The sequence below is a fragment of the Polistes dominula genome, unplaced genomic scaffold (assembly GCF_049000335.1).
Source record: "Polistes dominula isolate Pdom_NZ unplaced genomic scaffold, Pdom_raw_medaka contig_82, whole genome shotgun sequence".
Classification (NCBI taxonomy): Eukaryota; Metazoa; Arthropoda; class Insecta; order Hymenoptera; family Vespidae; genus Polistes; species Polistes dominula.
The window spans coordinates 1,305,316-1,327,904 of record NW_028301046.1 but is presented as its reverse complement, the minus strand read 5'-3'; the positions used below and the strand labels follow the sequence as shown (position 1 = coordinate 1,327,904).

The following is a 22,589-nucleotide window of genomic DNA, read 5'->3' as shown; positions in this document are numbered from 1 at the left end:
ATTGTGCTATTTGCTAAGTTGGACAAAAATCACGTGAAAGTAAAATAATTTTCATGAAAATAAGTTGAAGTAGTTTTGAAATTATTAATGGACAAACATATTGTGACACACTGAATTTTTGTATATAAAATTTGATTAATTAATTCATTATTTTTGTTTCATCGGTTTTACGTTATTCCGTTTCACGTTGTTCCGTTTCACGATTTTCAGATCACCCTAATTCTAAAGAAGTTTTCATTTCAAAAAAAGGAAGATGAATAAAAAACAGGTATGAGGTAAAAGAAGAGTCCTAACCTAAAAGTTCTTCTTACATGATATGAAAGAAAAGAAAAAGAAGAAGAAGAAGAAGAAGAAGAAGAAGAAGAAGAAGAAGAAGAAGAAGAAGAAGAAGAAGAAGAAGAAGAAAGCATCGTGAGACGTGGCACCAAAATAACCGTCTAATAATGCAATGCGGAACAAGTTATTCTGGTAGCCGAGGCCTCCTCTCAGTGGGTTAAGCCGAGTGTTTGCCCGCTTTTTGCTTTGCTTCCTTTTGCCTTAGCAGCATAGATTGGGACAGGCCATGGATCACGAAGAGTAAGCTCGCAAACGACAAACTCGAAGAGACGCCGCCACTACTACTAATACAAATACAAATACTTATACTAAATACTAATACTAGTCGTTACTTGCTACCATCTTCTCGTTTCTAACTCATGAACGTTAACTCAACTCTTAGATTTGGATTCAATTCTATAGGGTGTACAATTATATTACAAATTATATTGCAAAGTATTTGTTAGTGTTAGGTACGAGTGATATAAAAAATGAATTTTATAGAAATGTGTTGATGTATTGGGATCTCTGGCAGGGGCGTGGCATAGCAATTCGACCTATCTACTCTAATTTTCAATTTAGCCACCAGATAGCGTATTCAAGTACTAGAGATCCCACGTGGCGTAGCAATTCGACCTATCTACTCTAATTTTGAATGTAGCCACCAGATAGCGTATTCAAGTGCTAGAGATCCCAATTGATCGTTGTTTGAATTCAAATCTATAGGGTGTACAATGAAGTTATAATTATTGCAAATTATTTCACAGTGTTACCTACAAATAATATAAAAAATATATACAAATATGATGCATTGATAATTACTTTCCTTTTACATTTCAAATCAAATCTATAGGGTGTACAATTACATTACAAACTATTTGCAAACTATTACCAATGTAACGTACAAATAACATACATACTAAATGAATTTTATTTAAATATGATATATCGATCGTTACATGTAAAAGAGAGAGAAAAAAAGTAGAAAAACACTCTTCACGATTGATTTTATTTTTATTTTTATAAAATGAATGAAGTTACTACTTGAAAAAAAAAAAAATGAAAATCAATGAAAGTAGTACCTGATAGAAATCGTTTTATCGATAAAAGGAATATATATATATATATCTGTCATGAGAATAAAGTATTATAAGATTATATATACGAAGATTGATCGGTAACACCGAGTACATGAATTTCGAATGGAGAGACGAAAAGGACGAATAGGAGAATTCAAAGATAGTAGTGGTGTGAGTAATACCGAAAGAGAACGAAGATAGAACCCCCTTTTTGCACACCTGCACACATGTCTTTGAACAGACGCACCCTGGCTACAGTCTCTCAAGAATAAAAGGTAAAAGATGAAGTAGAAGTAGAAGTAGAAGTAGAAGTAGAAGAAGAAGAAAAAGAAAAGGAATAAAGAAAAGAAAAAGAACAAATATATAGGAAAACAAGAATAAAGAGAGAGAGAGAGAGAGAGAGTGAGAGAGAGAAAGAAATGGAAGAAGAAGAAGAAGAAGAAGAAGAAGAGGATGAGGATGATGGTAAAAGAGAATGCGTTACGTGAGCATCTTCTTGAGTAAAAACTGCAAGTGGCTCTGACGTTGCTAAGAGAAATAGAAAAGTATACGAGGATATGAATACTCCTATGTATATATATATATATGTATATGTGTGTGTATATATATAGATATATATTGTGAGAGATACGGGTTGAAGGTATGAACGCGAAGAAATGGGATATCAGGCTCGCGTTTATTTCGATATCTTCGAGAATATTAAAATTGGTTATATCCTGCGGGTAGTAATAGTGGTAGTAGTAGTAGTAGTAGTAGTAGTAGTAGTAGTAGTAATAGTAATAGTAGTCATAGTCGATTTTCAACGAGTTACCAATAGCAAATTCCAACTATATTGCAATTGTATAAAACACAAATCGTTTCATCTCTTTATATATCTCATTTTCTTTATTTATTCAATACAATCACGCAACGAAAACGATAGTCACGAATACGCAAGGATTAATTGACCTCAACTACGAGAGGTGGAGGTGGAGGAGAAGGAGGAGGAGGTAGAGGAGAAGGTGGAGGTTTTTTTGATAACCGGTCGAGTTCTCTTCTCATCAACACTATAAGAGAAATTTATATACGTGTTACATCACCTATCTTCTATCTTTTTATTTTTTTTTATGGTATATAAAACGTAGGACATATGTAATACATATTTATTTCCGTCTATGAAACCGCACCTAGGATAGAAACCAATGGAAGATGATGATGCGAGAGTTAAGAGAGAGAGAGAGAGAGAGATTTAGCTACTTCCGTCAAACTATAAATGCAGAGTATTTTCTTCATGTGGAATCTGTCACCCGTAGCTTAAAGAAATAAATTTTATTACATTGGTAACTATACACTCTCTAATGATGATATTTAATAGCGGAGGATTCGATGTACGTAAATATAACTTGGTTTGAAATGATAATTGGAAGTATAATTGGTTTAAGTTATGGTATATGGGTTTCTACGATGTTATAACACTATTACAATTAATTTGTTATATATACATACATTCATATGGGTGTAATATATATATATATTACTATTTTAATATATATTTTACAATATATTTTTTGATATTATTATATTTTTTAAATATAGAAATTGTAATTAAAAAATTATTAAATTATTACAATTTAAATTAAATAATTATATTATTAATTTATTTATATATTATAATTATAATATTTATATTATATATATATATTATTATATTATTAAAATAATAAAATTGTAATTAAAAGATTACTAAATGATTACAATTTAAATTAAAAGATTATATTATCAAATTATATATTTATTATAATTATATATATTTATATAATGTATATAGATATATAGATATATAGACAGATTTACTTTTTATATCACTTACGAACGTTCCTTCCTTTTTTATTCTTTCATTTTTCCTATTTTCTCTTTATCTTTGACAAGATGAAAACATGTAATTACGATCAATAGGAATGATGAAAAAAAAAAATATACAAAAATTGAAGATAAAACGGTCGAGATAGATCAATTTTCTACAAACACACCTCTTTCTCGATCTTCTACCAGTCACACACGTTACGCGAGTTACGCGTTCTCTCTGTATATGTATTTGTATGTATGTGTTTGACTCTTTTACTGCGATTACGATAGAAATAAAATAAAATAAAATAAAATAAGAAAGAATGAAAGAATAAAAGAAAGAAAGAAAGAAAGAAAGAAAGAAAGAATGAGAGATTCAAACTCTTCCGCGTTCGCGCAACCGCATATGGTTTATACCCAACTATCCTATATACATGCATACATATATATATATACATTTATATATATATATAAATGCATGGTTGACTGAAAGCAAACAACACGAGTCACCGTTTCTCGTAACTTACGTAATCCTTATTAAGGTGTTTCACAGGGAGACGACTATGTGGAACTATAAGAAAACTTCGATTTATTGCAACAACAACAATAAATTGGGACGAAACAATTTTATTTTATTTTATTTTTTTTTTATTCAATTTTCTTCTCTCTTCTTTTAATCTTAATACTTACATATACACATTATCTCGTTATGTAAATAAATATAAAATAAAATAACCAAGTAATAATCATTCAATCAAATCAAACCATTGTCGAATCATAAACGTGAAAGTGGAAAATTTCCAATTGCATAATTCGATTGTTTATTTTTCTATGATTATTCAACTATATTTAATAATATAATAATAATTAGTTCGATTATAAATCAAGATTTGATCTTAATTATTTCACTTTGAGAAATCATTTTGAATCCAATCACAAATTTGTTCTTTTTATGAAACAAAACATTTGAGAAACACATTCGAAAACAATTATAAACAAAATCACAAATTTGTTTTTATTTTAAACAAAACATTAGAGACACATTGAATTATGAAGTTTGTCATTGAATTTGTATCAAATCTATTTTTGTTTTGACTTGTGCAGTATTCGTTTTATAATTGTTCACTTTTATTATTTTAATTATAATCACACGTATAGGTATTTGAGAGGTAATAAAAAAACAAAAAAAATTGAAAAGAAAAGAAAAATAAAAAGGAAAAGAAAGACGAATATAAAAAAAAAAAATAAAAAAGGGTGAAATTTTTCTTTGTCAATTTTTATTCGTCGATTTTCAACTCCCCGATGAAGGTAAAAGAACGATCGAGCGAAGATAATTTCATTAAAGGCCAATAATACGAAGCTTTCTCTCGAGGGCCATATATCCGAGTCCCGGGCTCGACTTGCTTAACCCAAACGATATATATATATATATATATATAAATCTACAAGGTGGTATGGTTCAACGTGGCTTCTATAGCTTTCTCGAGATAAACTTTAGAAAGTCTTCTATTTTATCTTAGAAAGATCGAACGACTACTATGAGGGAGTGAAATCGAACCATCGAACCAACAATGATATTTGACTCCTCATTAAACTCTTTTCATATTCTTTTAAACAACAACAATAAAAAAATAAAAAAAAATGATAAAATATCAAGAAGAAGAAGTATTGGATTGTTTAGAAATTAATTTTATTTTTCTTTTATGAAAATGAAGACAATTTTTGTTTCAAAGTTAAAACCTAGATCTTTTGAGTGAATATAAACAGTTGAATTTGATCAATTTAAATTGTCAATGATTTTAGGTGTTGTTATTGACCGATTTGCATCAATTTAAAGCTTTTATTGTGTCAGGAAAAAATTGAAATTACTTTCTGAACAATCCAATAGTAATAATTTTTGTTTACAAAGTTAAACCTAGGCCAGGTGTCGGCAACCTGCGGCTCGCGAGCCACATGCAGCTTCATGGATATGAAGCTGCGGTTTTTTCGTTAAAACAGTTTAGTAAAAAAAAAAAAACGAAAGAAAACATTGAGTGGCTCTTGAAAAACTTTGAAATTGTAATTTTTGGTTGCTCCGACTCAAAAGGTTGCCTTAGACCCCTGACCTAGGCCTTTCAAGTGAACATAAACAGTTGAATTTAATCAATTTAACTTGTCACCAATCTCACGTGTTGTTATTTATTGATTGGTATTAATTAATGTATTAATAAAGTGTTAAGAAAAAAATGAAATTTCATTCTGAACAATCCAATAATATTGTTAGAAGGATATATGAAACTGTGAAGTATGAAAGAATGAAAAGTATTCTTCTTCTCTTTGGATAAAATTGCAAGAGGGCAACACCCCTTTAAACGAATATACTATATATATATATATAGTATAGAACTTGTTCACTCATTATCCTCCCGCGCGTGAAAATTGCGACAGAGTTCTACGAGAGTTGAGGAAACAGTTTGCGTGTTATAAACGAACAAGGGGAGAAACAGTAACAGAAAGAGAGAAAGAGAGAAAGAGAGAGAGAGAGAGAGAGAGAGAAAGAGAACAAGGTACATGAGAAACGAATAATAATAATAATAATAAAAGAAATAAATGTGAATAAATGGATAGATAAATTATTTATAAATATTCCCTGTTACTTGTCATAAATATAAACAATTGAAATATTTGATATAATATGTGTCTATATTAAAATGAAATAATAAAAGTTGTCTGAGGTAAGGAAAAAAATTGATAAAATATGAGTTTAGTAATTATTTCACATTACATTATTTTATTATTATTATTATTATTATTATTATTATTAATATTATTAATTAGTATTAGAAACCCCGAAAGTTCATTGCAAATATAAATTACCAAATCTCGCCAGTGTTTCTACAATTTATTTTCAATGAAATAAATTCAATGTAATTTTGAAAACGATATTGTCAAAAATAAATGTTTTTGTTATTTCGAATATTATATAAAATTCATTTATAATGTTTAAATGTAATTTTTTTTTTTTTTTTTAAATACCACTTTCATAATTGTGGATCACATAATTATTGTTCATTTAATTTTAATAATTCAAAATAAAAAAAAAATATATTTCATTTAACGTGTAATTTAGAAAATTCATTTTGTGTGTGTTAGTTAAACACAAAAAAATTAATTTATAGATTTATATGATTTATTAAATCTATTTCAATTAAACTTAAAAAAAAAAGAAAAAATCAAACAAACAAACCAATTTAATTTAATAGCCTATTTTTGAAAAATGATCTAATCTAACGTGTGACTTTAAAAGTAAATAGTTTAATACAGGAAGTACAACATACATACAACTATCTATCATTAATAGGACAATTTCTCGTAGTTCCCTATAATTAACTCGAACAACTACTAATTAACAGTAACATTCTATTGACAGTTATCTATTCTCATGCGTATAGCAAATAGGATAATGATTAATACGTAATAAGGTAAAACAAAAAAAAAGAATTACAAAACGTAAAAAAAGATAGAAATTTGTTATTGAAGAAGAAACATTGGCAAATAAATAGATAATGACAGGTAGACGGGCCTTCCCCTTCCCCCTTCCCCACCCCCTTCATACATAAAGTAAATAAAAAGAAGAGAAAAAGAAAAAGAAAAAGAGAAAGAGAGAGAAATAGGAAAAAGAAAGAAAGAAAAATAGAGAAAAGTAGATAAAGAGAAAAAAGAATACAAAAGTAGTAGCAGTAGTAGTAGTAGTAGTAGTGGTAGTGGTAGTGGTAGACATAGGAAAGAAAAAAAAAATAGAAAAAAAAAAAAAGAGTAGGAGGCACGGCAAACGTTTTGTGCACATACAAACATACATATACACACATACACACACACATATATATATATATATATATATATATATATATATATATGTATAATACTGCACACAAGCAATGTACTTTCACTTGGTCGATCGATTCCCTTCTTCGACAAGAGACAAACTCCTTGTCCGATGTAGAACTGTTCGACCATTCGTGGCAAAGGCAAGAAAGAAAGAAAGAGAAGAAAAAAAAAAAGAAAACAAAACAACAAAAATAAAGAATGAAAGAAAAGAAAGAAAAGAAAGATAGAAAGATAGAAAGAAAGAAAGAAATAGACGACGATAGAAGTGCGTTCGTTCGTTCGTTCGTTCGTTCGATAATACTGCATCGAGTGCATTGGCCAACGTTCACCATCGTTGTGTTGTGTGTAGTTGACGATGGTGTTGGTGGTGGTGTTAGTGGTGATGATGGTGATGGTGGTGGCAGGTGCATGATCGACTACCTCTTGCATTCTCACGACAGTCAACTTGGTAAGCGAATCGTCAAGTTATCACAAAGTATTTTTCTTTACCATACCCATTTCTATTTTTTCTTTCTCCCCCCCCCTTTCCGTGATAATCTTCCTCCCCTCTTTTTCAACCCCAAAGAATGAATAATAATAATAATAATAATAATTACAATAAAAATGGAAAAAAGCACATTTTTTGTTTTGCAGTACGTGTGGTAAAAATTTAGAAGTGAGAATGTATTGAAAATGAATAGAATGAAAACCTAACATATAATTAAAATCCTAACCTTAAAAATCCTAGTTTGTTTAAGACAGTTGTTATGTCGATTAGTATCATTTTATATATATTTATTTATTTATTATTTATTATTTAGTATTATTTTATTTAAATAGTATTATTTCAATATAATATATTTATATTATATTTATTTAATATTATAATTTATTAAATATAATTATTTATTAAATATTTATTTAATGAAATTAATTTAATATAAAATTGAAATTGAATACTTTTAGTATTATTTTATTTAAATAGTATTATTTATATAATATATTTATATAATATTTATTTAATAAAATTTATTTAATATAAAAATTTAGTAATACTCTTAGTATTATTTATTTAAATATTTATATTTAAAATAAATAAAAAGACTACGATATACAATATATATATTTATTTCCTTCATTTATACATAAAATACGTCAAACACATTTAACGTATTTATACGTCCCACCCAAAAAAAAAAACAAAAAACAAACATAAGAAAAGAAATTTAAAGAAAAACTCGCGCGTTCATCACGAAGTATAATCGATTGAGGGGTGTAGTAGGGGGGAGGGGGTGAGGAGGAGGGGGAGGGAGTAAAGTACCAAAAGGTACCCACCACCAATACCATCACACCACCAGTACCACCACCCATAGTCGTACGATTTTCGATGAGAATCGCAACGAGAGAGAGGTCGTTGCCGAATTCGAGCGTGACCAAAATTTCAAACCTCGGGGGGTGGGGGGTGAAAGGGGGTAAGGGCAGGGGAGGGGGAAAGGGAGATGGGTGAAGAGGGGTGAAGGGATGCGTACAAGTTGGTAACGCCTTAAATTAGTAGTGGGACACCCCGACCCTTTTCTCTTTCTCTTTCTCTTTTACCTTCCACGTTATTCCCTTTCCTTTCCTTTCCTTTCCTTTCCTTCTTACTCTTCTTTTCTTTTCTTTTCTTTATTTTTTTATTTTCTTCTTTCTCTTTCTCTTATTTTTATTTCTTTCTTTCTCGTAGCGTACAGAGAATACTTGATACGCGAACGTGATTCGCTTCCTTTGCCCTTTTCGACTGCGAGAGAGTGAACGCTCTAAGAAATGGGGAAGAGCATTTGCACGTTCGTTTGTTTTTTTTTTTTTTTTTTTTTTTTTTTTAACGAATCTTTTGAATTTTTATACAGAAGTTCCTTCAGAGTCCATCAGTTACCTACTACTACTACTACTACTACTACTACTACTCTTTGATCAAATATTTATTTTCATACATATTTATATTTTCTTTATATATATGTATGTATATACACAGAAAAAAAATATATGAAAAGTATGTGAGATTTAATAGATCACAAGGATAATATTCGTCTAAGATGAAAATAAAAATAAGTATGAGGATACCTTTTAAATATGGATGGTAGAGATAAGGAGGAGTATCATCTTATATGGGAGAAAATTTGATAAAGTGTCCAGCATTTTCTATAAATAACAGTTGAAAAATTTTCCAGAATGGCACTGGTGTAGACAAAAGGTATGGTATGAATATAGCAATTGTAAAACGAATTGAAGTATACCGAGTTATGTAGTAATGTAATTAAATCTAACCTTAAAGAATTATTATGAGAAAACGTGTGTGTACCTACAATGATGTTATTTCGTCAACTGTGAATAGTACGTTTATTGATTTTTTTTTTTATCATTTAATTTTATGAAAAAGTATGTGAATAATAACAAAACAGTTATGGGTAAAAATTTGTGTTGTGAAATTTGTGTGTTACTTGTTTATTTCTCAATCCTACTTTAATTAATATTTGGCGCATCCTTTACAATTTACCCTCAAGCTACTGTGGCGCCACCCTAATTGAATGCATTTCGACGGATACTTTTCATATACATAAATGTTACTCCTTACATCTACCCTCCATATGAAATTTAAAAGAAGAAGAACAAAAAAAAAGAAATGGCTACGAAAACAAGGTTTGGTTAAAAAAAAAGAGAGTATCAATGTAATTGAATAAAAAATATAAAAAAAAATGAGGGGAAAAAATGGTCGTAGTTCGTTTTAGTTGATATCACTTACGCAATATACTTAGGAAAGGATGTTACTAAAATTGTCCAATAATCGAATCGGATAGAAAGCTTATTGAAAGTGACTAGAGTTTCCTTAATTGGTTGAAGCTTTACTTTTGGGTCAACGCTTTATAGATATATATATATATATATATATATATATATATATATATATCTATCTATCTTCTATTCCATAGGATCAAATTGTTCGGGAAGTTTTCACTCTCATCCCTTACTCCTATCCCATCCCCTGGTCCACCCTTCTGAGAATGAAAAGAGGGAGTACGACGAAGTTCTCTTTGGTCTGCTATAATTAAACGACTCACGAGTATTCTCTAGAGAGAAAGAGAGAGAGAGGGAGGGAGAGAGGGAGGGAGAGAGGGAGGGAGAGAGAGAGAGAGAGAGTCAGGCCTCAGTTATTCTCTTTCGATATAGTACATAAAAAGCATCATCACAAAGGCTAATTCGGAATGTTGCTATAAACTATCTCCTATTATACTTATCGTCTAAAAAAAGTTTCCTTCCTTTTTTCTTTTTCTATTTTGTTTTAAAGAAATGTGCCCATAATTATAAAAGTGGTACCTAAGTGAAAATTTACAAATAAAAAAATGAGTTTATCGGTTATTTCAGAATTACATTATATTAAATTAAATAATAATTCAATGTAATTTGAAAATGAAAATTGTCAAAATTAAATTGTTAGATAATAATTGTTATTTTTAATATTTTATATTGAATTTATATAATGTTCAAATATAATTTTTGAAATATTTCGAAAAACAAGAGATATACGATTTACTTTATGATATTTGATATATATATATAAATTAAAATAATACAATTTGTATAATATAATTTGTATGATAATAAATATTAAAATTAAATTAATATAAAAATATTAATATAAATATATATACCTGTTGTTCATTTTTTAAAGAACAAATAAAATATAAAACAACGATAATAAATAATAAAACGAATATTTTATTATTTACATTTAACAAATAAATTGATTTTATTATTTAAGAAGATTGTTACACACGTCAAACAAACAAATAAAATATATTATATAAATATATGAATAAAATTTTCCCGCGAGGGATAATGTGTAAAAAAAAAAAAAACCAAACTTTATAATAATCAATAAATAAAAAAAAAATAAAAAAAAACAGAACAACATTTACAAATAATTATTTTAATGATCAAACAAACACATCCAACATTCTCTTAGTCCTCATATTTACATAATTTTGAACGAATTATAATAAAGTTCGACTTAAGTTTTATAAACGTGAGATATTCTTCATTCGATGAGAAAATCTGGGAAAAACCGGATCGAGAAATCGATCGATACGATCGATACTCATCGTAAGAAATGGAGACTCGTTATTGGAAGTTCGATTTCCTGGAAGAGTCTTCTTGCCACCAGAAGAACAAGAACCGAGACGAACAAGATTAACCAAAAAAAAAAAATAAAAATAAAAAAAAATGGAAGCTGTAGCTGACTAAAAGATAGTAGTAGTAGTAGTAGTAGTAGTAGTAGTAGTAGCTCTACTACTACTACTACTACGTTTGTTCATAAAATCGAAGATGGTTCGAGAATGAATTTAAAAGTCTGAAAAGATCCGAGCAGCGCGAAAAATGGACGAATCGCACAGCAGGTCCTCGGTTACTGATTCTACTGGTGGTCCTCGCACGGAATCCTGGGTTCAATGCCTTCTTGATGAGCCTTTCCCTTCACCCTCCTCCCACTCTTCTCCCCCATCTCTTCTTCTCTTTCTTCACTTCATCTTACCTTCTTCTGTTTCTTTCTTTCTTTCTTTCTTTCTTCCTTCCTTCCTTCTTCTTATTCTCAAGCACGAATGTGCCCATCACCATCATCGTCAACGACGTCGTCGCCAAAGTCTACCTTTCTCTACCCTTTTCCCCACTCCACCCTCTGCCATCCCACAAGGTTCCACCAATCTCACCTACTGTTTCATGTCGATCAAAAACTGTCCAATCGTCAAAGTACAAAATCGCTTCTTCTTCTTCTTCTTCTTTTTAGAGGACTTTATTCGTTTCCTCTACCATTTTCTTTTTTATTTTTTTAGTTTCATTTTCGTTTTTATTTTCTTTTCTTTTTCCTTGTTTTTTTTTTCTTTTTTACGATCGATTTCTTTATTATACTTCGTTCCTTTTATATCACGTATCGAATAAATTGCAACGGTACGCTGACTAAGAATTTTTTCCTATTTTGTTTTCTTTTTTTTTTTTTTTTATTAAATAAGGTTTGGTATTCTATTTTAATGCAACGTTAAATCTCTTGTTTGTTTAAATTTTTTTTAAACGAAAGATTTAAATTATCCTAGAATTTTATTTGAAATTTTTTTTTTTTTTTAGTTACGCAAAAGATAACGTAGTATTTTCTAATATGGAAAATTGTATTATTTTTTATCTAAGTAAATTTGTTATTAAAAATGAATAATTAATATAAATATACGTATTTGCTTTTTCCAAAGATTAAATGATTTTAGAATTTAATTTAAAAATTTTGTTGGTTACCAATATTTTCGTATGATTAACGTAGTATTTTCAAATATACAAAAGTGGAAAATTGTTGTCCTAAGTAAATTTGTTATTAAAAATGAATTATTAATACAAATACGTATTTGCTATTTTAAAATGATTAAATCATCGTCGAATTATATTTGAAATTTTGTTGGTTATGAGTATTTTCGTATGATTAACGTAGTACTTTCAAAAATACAAAAATGGCTTACTTACTTTAGTCTAAGTAAATTTGTTATTAAAATTGTTTTATTTTTGTATAATTAAATTTGTTATTAAAAATCAATTAATAATACAAATACGTATTTGCTGTTTTAAAAAGATTAAATCATCTTTGAATTATATTTGAAATTTTGTGTTGGTTACAGTAGTATTCGTATGATTAACGTAGTATTTTCAAATATACAAAAGTGGAAAATTGTTGTCCTAAGTAAATTTGTTATTAAAAATCAATTAATAATACAAATACGTATTTGCTATTTTAAAATGATTAAATCATCTTCGAATAATATTTGAAATTTTGTTGGTTATGAGTATTTTCGTATGATTAACGTAGTATTTTCAAATATACAAAAGTGGAAAATTGTTGTCCTAAATAAATTTGTTATTAAAAATGAATTATTAATGCAAATACGTATTTGCTATTTTAAAATGATTAAATCATCTTTGAATTATATTTGAAATTTTGTGTTGGTTACAGTAGTATTCGTATGATTAACGTAGTATTTTTCAAATAAACAAAAATGACTTATTTTTGTATACCTAAATTTTTTTTCTTAAAAATGACTAAATAATAAAAAAATATCGTATTTGTATTTTAACCAAAATTTTAACTTACAAATTAATGTACATTTCTGTAACAGTGTATAATCAAAACAGAAAAAAAAAAAAACAGAAAAAAACCAGAAAAAAAAGTTATTCTTGCGTAACTTTTAATAACGTGCCTTCGGCATATCTGGAATAATAATCCCCATGTTGGTTTTATTTTCGACATCGTTGTAATACGCCGTTTTATATACCGGGTGATTATATACAGCAAGGAATAAATTATATTCGTGTTCATCTATCTATCTTCGTTCGTTCTTTACATTCTCGTCGGCTACTTTACTTGAGGGAAGTGGGAAAAAAAAAAAAGAAAAAAATAATAATAAAAGGTACGGACGGACGAACGAACGAATGAAAGTAGAAGAAGAAGAAGAAGAAGAAGAAGAAGAAGAAGAAGAAGAAGAAAGAAAGAGAGGAAACACGATCGAGATAGTTGTAAGATAAAACTTCGTCGAATAACTTCCCGTTGATAAAGATCGAACTAAAAGCAGTGGGAAAGAGAGGGGAAATAAATTTATGCTACCACGATCGTCTATTAAATGCATATATATATATATAGATATATGTTATCATAGTTAAAACATGAATATTTGTATTTAAAATAATTAGAAAATATTTTTTTACATATGTTGTTTTTTTTCTTTCTTTCTAAAAAAAAACGTCTAATTATTAACATGTAAATTAAATTTATAATATTATAATAAATTAACTATGTTAAAATAACTAGGTGGGACGCATAAATACGTCAAACGTATTGCTAGCTAAAGGTACAAAACCTTTGCATATTTTATATATAAATATAATAAAAAATATAACAAATTATAATAAATTAATATATAATACAAATATATATATATATATTTTTTATTTTTAAATATATTATTAAATATTAATTATAAAATACACATTTACAATAATAAATAAATAAATAAATAAATAAATAAAACAAGCTACGTAATTAAAAAAAGAATTTAATAAGAATTAAATATAAAAAAAAAGACAAATAGTAAATATGTGTTATAAAATATTAATTATAAAATATACATTTACAATAATAAATAATAAATAATAATTAATAAATAAATAAATAAATATATATAAAAAATAATAAAACAAGTTTGCGTAATTAAAAATAGAAATTTAATAAGATTAATTATAATAAGAATTAAATTATAAAAAAAAAAAAGACAAATAAAATATTCGATTTAACAAAATAATAATAAAAGGACGATGTGAGACTAAGAGAGATAGAAAAATAATTTTCTAATATACACAACTGTAGTTATATTCTTTAATAATGTATTCGTTGTTGACCAAGATGGCCTATTCACTTTGAGTAAAGTAACGTGAATAAGAGAAGCAAGCAAGGAGTTTCTTATGTTAAGAACCAGCGCACCTTTTCAACGTCGCCCGAAGTGCCAGCAAGCAAGCAAGCAAGCAAGCAAGCAAACCTAACATCTTCGCATTTCATTTTACTTTCACCCCGTCACCGTGTCCTTATTTTCTCGTTTCTACAACCACCTATTGCCCTTCTCCTTCCCCCTTTCCCTTTTTCTCAGTTCTTCTTATCACACAAGTTATCTTCCTGTATCATAGTCGTTCATTTCATGTCGACACTAAGCAAAGGATCATTTACCTTATACATCAAAAACATGTTTTTTTTTTTATTAACTGTCTCTTTCTTCTTCTTCTTCTTCTTCTTGTGTACCAAAAAAATGAGAGAAAGAAAGAGAAAGAAAGATTGACGAAAAGTAATTAATGAAAGTTTGCTTTCACGTATTTTTACTGTGGAAAGTAAAAAATAAAAATGATAACACACACTATACAAGGTATTTATTTCAAAATGTAAAAGATAAGGACAACATTATTTGCAATAATAAAAATAAAAAAGAAAATGTGCTATACAAGGTGTTTCTTTTTTATTTTTTATTTTTTTTATTTTTATTTATTTTGATAATAACGAAACATTCGCGTTTATTTGAAAATGTACAAGAAAAGGACAACATTGTTTAGCAATGTTAAATACATTTTGATAAATTATCTAAATAATTAATCGATACTACGTAATCATTGTGCGCGCCAAATTCAAACGAACGAAAATATACTTTTCCTTATGTATATATATATTTCATAGTCTTTTCATTTATTTTAAGCATAAATAATAATAAATAATAAATAAATAAATAAACAAAAAGGTCTGCATAATGAAAAAAGAGGAACTCCCCGATTAACAGGTTAAGCTAACATTAAGATTTTGCTTTGAAAGTTATAGTTTGGTTAAATCGCATAAGTCATTAAACGCACGATAGTTAAAATTAGTATTTAAAAAAAAGAGAAAATAAAAAATAATAAAAAATAAAAAAAAATAAAAAATTGAATAAAAAGCAGAGAGTTCTTAACCTTTTACCATCCTGACAGTTATATCCAACTTGAAAAAAAGGATCCGAAAGTGACAGCAGATAATGATCGTTCTCTCTCTCTTTTCTTTCTTCCTTCCTTTCTTTCTCTTGACGTTCTACTCGGTAGAGAGAACTTAAAACGCCGTCTCGAACAGCTGTTTGATACTTAAAGGCAAGGTCGTAGCCTTACGTCTGCGTACGCAATGCCGCGGGCGAGCCTTGCGTTCGTTCGTTCCTTCGTTCGTACGTACCTACGTACGTGCACGCACGCCTTCCATTCTCATATGTGTGCATGTGTATATAAAAGTATTTTATATACGTGTGTATGTTATTCTCACATTGTATAAGTTTTGATCGTATATACAATACAGACACGTCAGAAAAGTGCACTGTTCTCACTCTCTCGAAACGAAACGAAACGAAACGAAACGAGACGAGACGAAATGAAACGAAGTTTGCACATCCTCTGTGAACGACTAACACATATGTATATATGTGTGTATGTGTATGTATATATATGTATCTATGAGTATATTATATAGAAGGATATTTACGTTCACATGTGATTATCGAGCAGCAGGGGATGCTTGACCGATGCACAACACGTTTATCACACATATATATATATATATATATATATATATATAGAGTATGTTTATGTATACTATGAATAAAACGTAAACCCAACGAAGTATACAATTTTAAGTTGATTGTGTTAAAGGGGAAACGACACTCTTAAAGGGTATGGTATTTTACCCTACCCCCTTTTTCTTCACGATCTTCTCGTTAAGAGAACACCTTGTAATTAGTGTGTCGTTGGTGTCTCGTTGGATTGTGAATGAATGAAAGAGGGAAAATCTAAACCTCACGTTTGTCAACCCTTTTTACAACTCTTTAATTGATACATATACCTACAATTTACTATAGTAAAAAAGGATTTGTTTTACATGTGTAATATACGATATTCTTTTGGGGTTTCAAGATTTTATTATTATTATTATTATTATTATTTTTATTGTGAACTATTGGGTCGTCCCAAAAATTTCTTTCTTTTTATATTGCTGATAAGTTGTACAATATTTTGTGTGTGTATATGTATTTATATTATAAATTATTTATTTATAATATATTATATTATATTATATTATTGTATATTATAAAATAAATAATAATATTAATATTGTATTTTTTATGTTATTTTACTAAATAATATAAAATACATTACTTTATTATAAAAAAAAAACATTACTAAATTAAATAATAATATACTGTATATTACCTTATTCTTTACTGTATATTATTCAACATAAAAAATATTGTAAATTTATTAAAAAAAAAAAAGGAAGAAACTTTTGGGACAACCTAATATTTCTATAGACACCTACTTATTTTTTTTTATTATTAATAACAATTTATGTATAACAAATAAAAAATTCTGTTGATAGAAATAAAATCCTTTCATGTAAAACGTACGGTCGTTGATCCATAACAAAATCAACTGGAAACAATTTATGTGTGTATGTACGAAGAAGAGACGACTTTACGAACATGTATCCTTGAGATGCACGAGTATATTTTACAATCCACATATACACATAAAGAAAAAGAAAGAAAGAGAAGAAAGACAGAAAGAAAGAAAGAGAGAGAGAGAGATGTATTACTATCACCATGCCACGGCACTTGACTATAGTTATGCAATCCACTGAGCCACGTGTTCATGGTCAAGGTCTACGTTCTTACTGCTATGGGTGTGTGTATATATGTGTGCAATTGTATTTATGTGTACATGTATATTTACTAACGCGTATACATACACAAGCACACTCATGATTGTATGTATACATATATGTATATGCGAGTATATGAGGTGCACGGTCACGAAAGCCAACGAAAATGCGCGCGCAAGCAAGAACTTTGCGTTATGTGTGATAGGATGTGTGTGTTTGTATGTGTGTGTGTGTAAAGGCTCGTAGTATAGTTGAGAGGGCCGTTCCCAGCCAAATTTAATGTCGATCGATGCCATTAATCGCCAACGAGTGAGGGCTGAACCCTTCGAAGTGAGTATCGTAATAACATATGTATATTACATGAAGATTTTCAAACTTAATGTATAGGTATAATAATATATATATATATATATATAGAGCTGTGATCAATTTTGTTTATATAATTTCTTAATAGTATATATTTTATATATTTAATTTATTTTTATATAATTAATTTATTTTAAAAATAAAATAATATTTTATGCAAACTTAAATAAATGATAGAATATGATGTTTACCAAGAACAAATAATTGCTTAATTATACTAATATTAATATTAATATTATATATCTTTCTTTTTTTTTTTGCTAATTAAATTTTACAATTACACAATATTTGGAAAAAAAAAGATAATATTGTAATTTATCATATATATAATTATTTTATTATAAAAATAAAATAATATTGTATGTAAAATTTATGAAAATAAAGCAAGACAAATTTACAATAATATTTTCTTTGACAAATTGCATTTACATTTAGATTTGAATTTTCTTAATAATTTTTTTTTGTCTACATTTGTTTCAATGCACAATTTACAAAAAGATATTTTCTTCTGTATAAAAAAAAAAAAAAAAAGAAAAAAAAAAACATTAGTCGCAGTATAGTAGTTGACTTTAATTTCCATGAAAGTATCGTTAACGGGAACCTTTCCTCAAACGTTCCACTTCCGTCAATAAAACGAAGCGTGCTGCTTTCAAGGCTTTCTTTATGTATCATGCAACACAAGTATAATTTCCTTTCTCGATCTGTTCGATCATATTGATTTGACGCTTTTATATTTCTTTATATCCCTTACCATCAATTTTATTTTTTTTTTTTGGTTTATATTTATTTTCATATTATTCAAAGTGAAATATGAATAAACGATCGAAGTATCACCCATTTTTCGTATTTTTTTTCTCAATGATTTCTATTCAATCATCTAATGATAAAAAAAACCTCATGAAATAATACCATGATATAACGTATAAAAACATATATATATATATATATATAGAAACTCATGACCAATGGTAGACACGAAAAAGGAAAACTGTAATAACGCAGAAAAGTGGGAGAGGCCAGTCGCAGTGATTTAACATAACCGAGTTGCAGGAAGTGAATATTATTAGCATTCGCTTACCGTCCTTCCCATTTATATATATATATACATACATACATACATTTATTATATATATATATATATATTCTATGTTGCTCCTTTTCGAACGCGAGTGCGTTCATCATACGTGAAAAGTTTGCGTGTGCTTTTTTCTTTTCTATAATAAAACTTATAAAACTTATGTTAAGTATGTAGACACTTGGATATACATATATATATACACTTCCATGTTAAATCAGCGTGTTGTACGGATAAGTAAAAAAAAACATATGTACAACGGGGCAAGTCAGAGAACGGGCCCAACGAGAAAGGAAATAATCGGTCTTCGTGCAAGTTTAACGCGTCGGCGAATGTACATTTATGTATTATATATTTTCATGTATGTGTACATATATATACATGCAAGTTCATGCGTATGTAATACGTGAAACTCGTGTGGCGCCGTTTGAGAAAATAGCGAACGAATGAGATAGAGAAAGAGAGAGAAAGATATATAGAAGGGTGGATGGAAGATGTATTTTATTTTACTCGTGACAGCAAGGAATTACGAAGTGCCAACTTAAACGACGTCGAGAAATCAATACCACCCTTCGACCGTTCGTTCGTTCGTTCGCATTCACTGACTATTTTCTAACCGTTCATATCGTTATGTAAATATAATATGCGTAACATATCGTTGAAAGACATCTTCATTTGAACATAAACATGGTATCAATTAGAATTATTAATTATTTTCGAATACAGAAATTGTAATATGAAGAAAGAAGACGAAGAAGGGTATTTTATATCTAAGATATCATTAATTTTAATTTATATATTATCCTAATAACTAATATTAATTATATTTAATAATATAGTATTTTTAATAATAATATTTATAATTTTTTATATGTTTATTAATTATTTATATAATTTTTATTATTTTGTATTATTATATTTATAATATATATTATTATTTATTATATATATTTTTTTTTCGTGCCCTAGTGGGACTCGATCGCACGATACCGCGATTACTAGTCAGTGACTCTAGCACTGAGCTACTGCAAAAACGAATATAATTCTATTTATAATTTTATTATAATATAATATACATATATAATATTATATATATATATATATTATTATATAATAAAGTATATTAAAAAATCCGCAATTACTTAATTATGAACCCCCAATATAATATATATTATTAATAATAAATATAATATATAATAGAGTATATATTATATATACATTCATGTATATGAAATAAAAATAAATAAATCGTTTTAATTCGTTGAACACGAGTTGAATTCGTGTTTAATCATATAAAATCGCTTGCTTGGTGACACAAACTACACATACAAAAACACATACAAACACACCCTTTGGTAGAGACGATGCCTTTGTTTCCTCGACGAACAATGCACTTCACATCGTGAGATATAGTTGAGTGGGTATATATGCACATAGATCTCTCGTTGGTTTCGTTGCGCTGCATTGCTCCTCTCGACGAAGTGGCATTTTAGTGTTGTGTTTTCTATTTGGAAAGTTGTTTTTCTACCCAAACTTAAGCTCCTCGTTCTGAGTAAACATACGTTTATCTGAGAATTTCAATTGAAGAAAGTAGGCCAATACGATCGTATATATTATTTCTTTCGTTTTTTTTTTTTTTTTTTTTTATGTACGATGGGAAATATTTTTCTTATTGGACACCATACCACCAAATATATCTCCTATACTCTCTCTCTCTTATATCATTTTTTTTTTAAATTTATTTTAGTAACAGATTTAGTAACACCGAGTGTGCAGGACGTATTTCCAACTTTGATGAACCTTTTAAAGGTAATTTTGGAACAAAATTCAATAGATACGTTGAACAATTGCAAAGAGTGCAAAAAAAATAACTCCATGAAAGGTGTCTTGCACTTATCAGTCGCAGAAACGTCACATTATTTGTCTCACATAAAAAACGAAAATTATTTATGACTCGACCTAATATATTAAGAGAAAGAGAGAGAGAGAGAAGAGGAAAAGAGTATGAGATGAAAATTGATAATTTTTCATTATATCAAAAATTTATAATTGCCATTTATCTATCTAACGAGTTTTAAATTAAACTTGGATAAAATTATAATAATAGAACAGAAGTCTCTCTCTCTCTCTCTCTCTCTCTCTCCCTCTCTCTCTCTGTCATAGAAACTCTCAAAGATGCGCTTGAAACTTTTGACTAGAAGTGTATTTATGTATTTCTACCTACGTGCATAGAAATGCATAGAAATGCATAGATAGGAAAGAAAAGGATAGAAATAGAAAGAAAGATAGATAGAAAGAGAGAGAGAGAGAATAGGAGAGTGAATGCTAGAAACGACCGATCTTAATCAATTTCGCTTAATTTCATCGTTGCATGAGCACTTCGTGCCGGTAAGCAGTTTAACGGTGATATTGTAATACCAACACTATTATAAACTCTCCATACCACTCCTCCTCCCACGCAAAAATACACAACACACACAAACACACCATGCCTGTATTCGAATTGCATTCGAATTGCATTAGAAATTCAAAGTTATTTTTTTTCAAATAAAGACAAACAACAAGAATTGATATAAAAGAAGATTACAAAAATTTGAAGAAAAGAGAAAACGAATGATGAAGAAATATAAAAAGAGAAAGAGAGAGAGGGGGGAGGGAGGGAGGGAGTGAGTTTAAGTGAAAATAAACGAGAAGTTTGATAATCGGTAAAAAATCAGTGGGAGTAAAAATCACTGGTTCTGTACTTTCGAACAAAGTTTGATCTGCATTCATCGTCATTTTCATTCGAACGCTTATGCAACTAACTTGGTGGTTGCTTGCTTGCTTGCTTGGCTTACGTTCGTTCGCGATGGAAGAAGAAGAAGAAGAAGAAGAAGAAGAAGAAGAAGAAGAAGAAGAAGAAGAAGAAGAAGAAGAAGAAGAAGAAGAGGAAGAAACGGGAAGAAGAACGAGAAAGCACGCTTCGAGTTCGCTCGCGCGTTTCGATTTGCACACACACACACGTATTATATATATATATAGGACATATAGGTATGTAATACAGACAAATAAGTACACATAGAAAAGATGCGTAAGCTAAAATAGATGAAAGCATAGTAGAGAGGAGTGCGTACGCGCAACATACACACACACACATATATATATAGATGCACACATATATTTATATATATATGTATATAAAGAAACATACATAAAGAAGTGTGAGTTGGTAGCATCATTCTCTCTCTTTCTATCTTACTTGGCTGATGATATACCCTAGCCGAGAGTTCATTGCTCTTGGGGTGCGAGCGAGATGGAAAGATTTGTGCGAGTGAAAGAGAGAGAGAGAGAGAGAGAGAGAGAGAGAAGGCGTAGGTATGGACGCGCACCGTTGGAGTGACTGAAACTAACGTTGAAAAAGAGATACCAAGAGAGACAGAAAGAGAGAGAGAGAGAGGGATTAAGAGAGAAGGAAATACACAACGGAAGGAGTGGACCGAACGAACAACGTCTAAGGAGCGACAAAGACGAATCGCGTGAAGTATTTACCGCACGCCTCGCCGACTGTTAATAATTCACACGCGATTTCCAACATTACCTTCGAGAAGTGTTCTCGAACATTTCTACTCTACACGTACACGGGGATTTTCTCTTCACTATATATTGTAAGAGAATTTGAAGAGATGGAAAACTCGATTCGACTGACTGAGGACAACACAGCAGCCAGACATCGATAGTCTTTCAGAAAAAGAAAAAGAAAATAAAATAAAACGACTTGTTCGTCTGAAATTGTAAACACTCGATGAAGTAATAACAGAGAATTGGTAATATGAAA

The 22,589-nt window shown here is 28.8% G+C and overlaps 1 protein-coding gene across 3 annotated transcripts in view; it reads right to left on the bottom strand.

The window, feature by feature from the left end:
• Positions 1–22,589, bottom strand: part of Eip78C (Ecdysone-induced protein 78C) — a 105,532-nt gene that overhangs the window by 61,218 nt on the left and 21,725 nt on the right. The window lies entirely within an intron of this gene.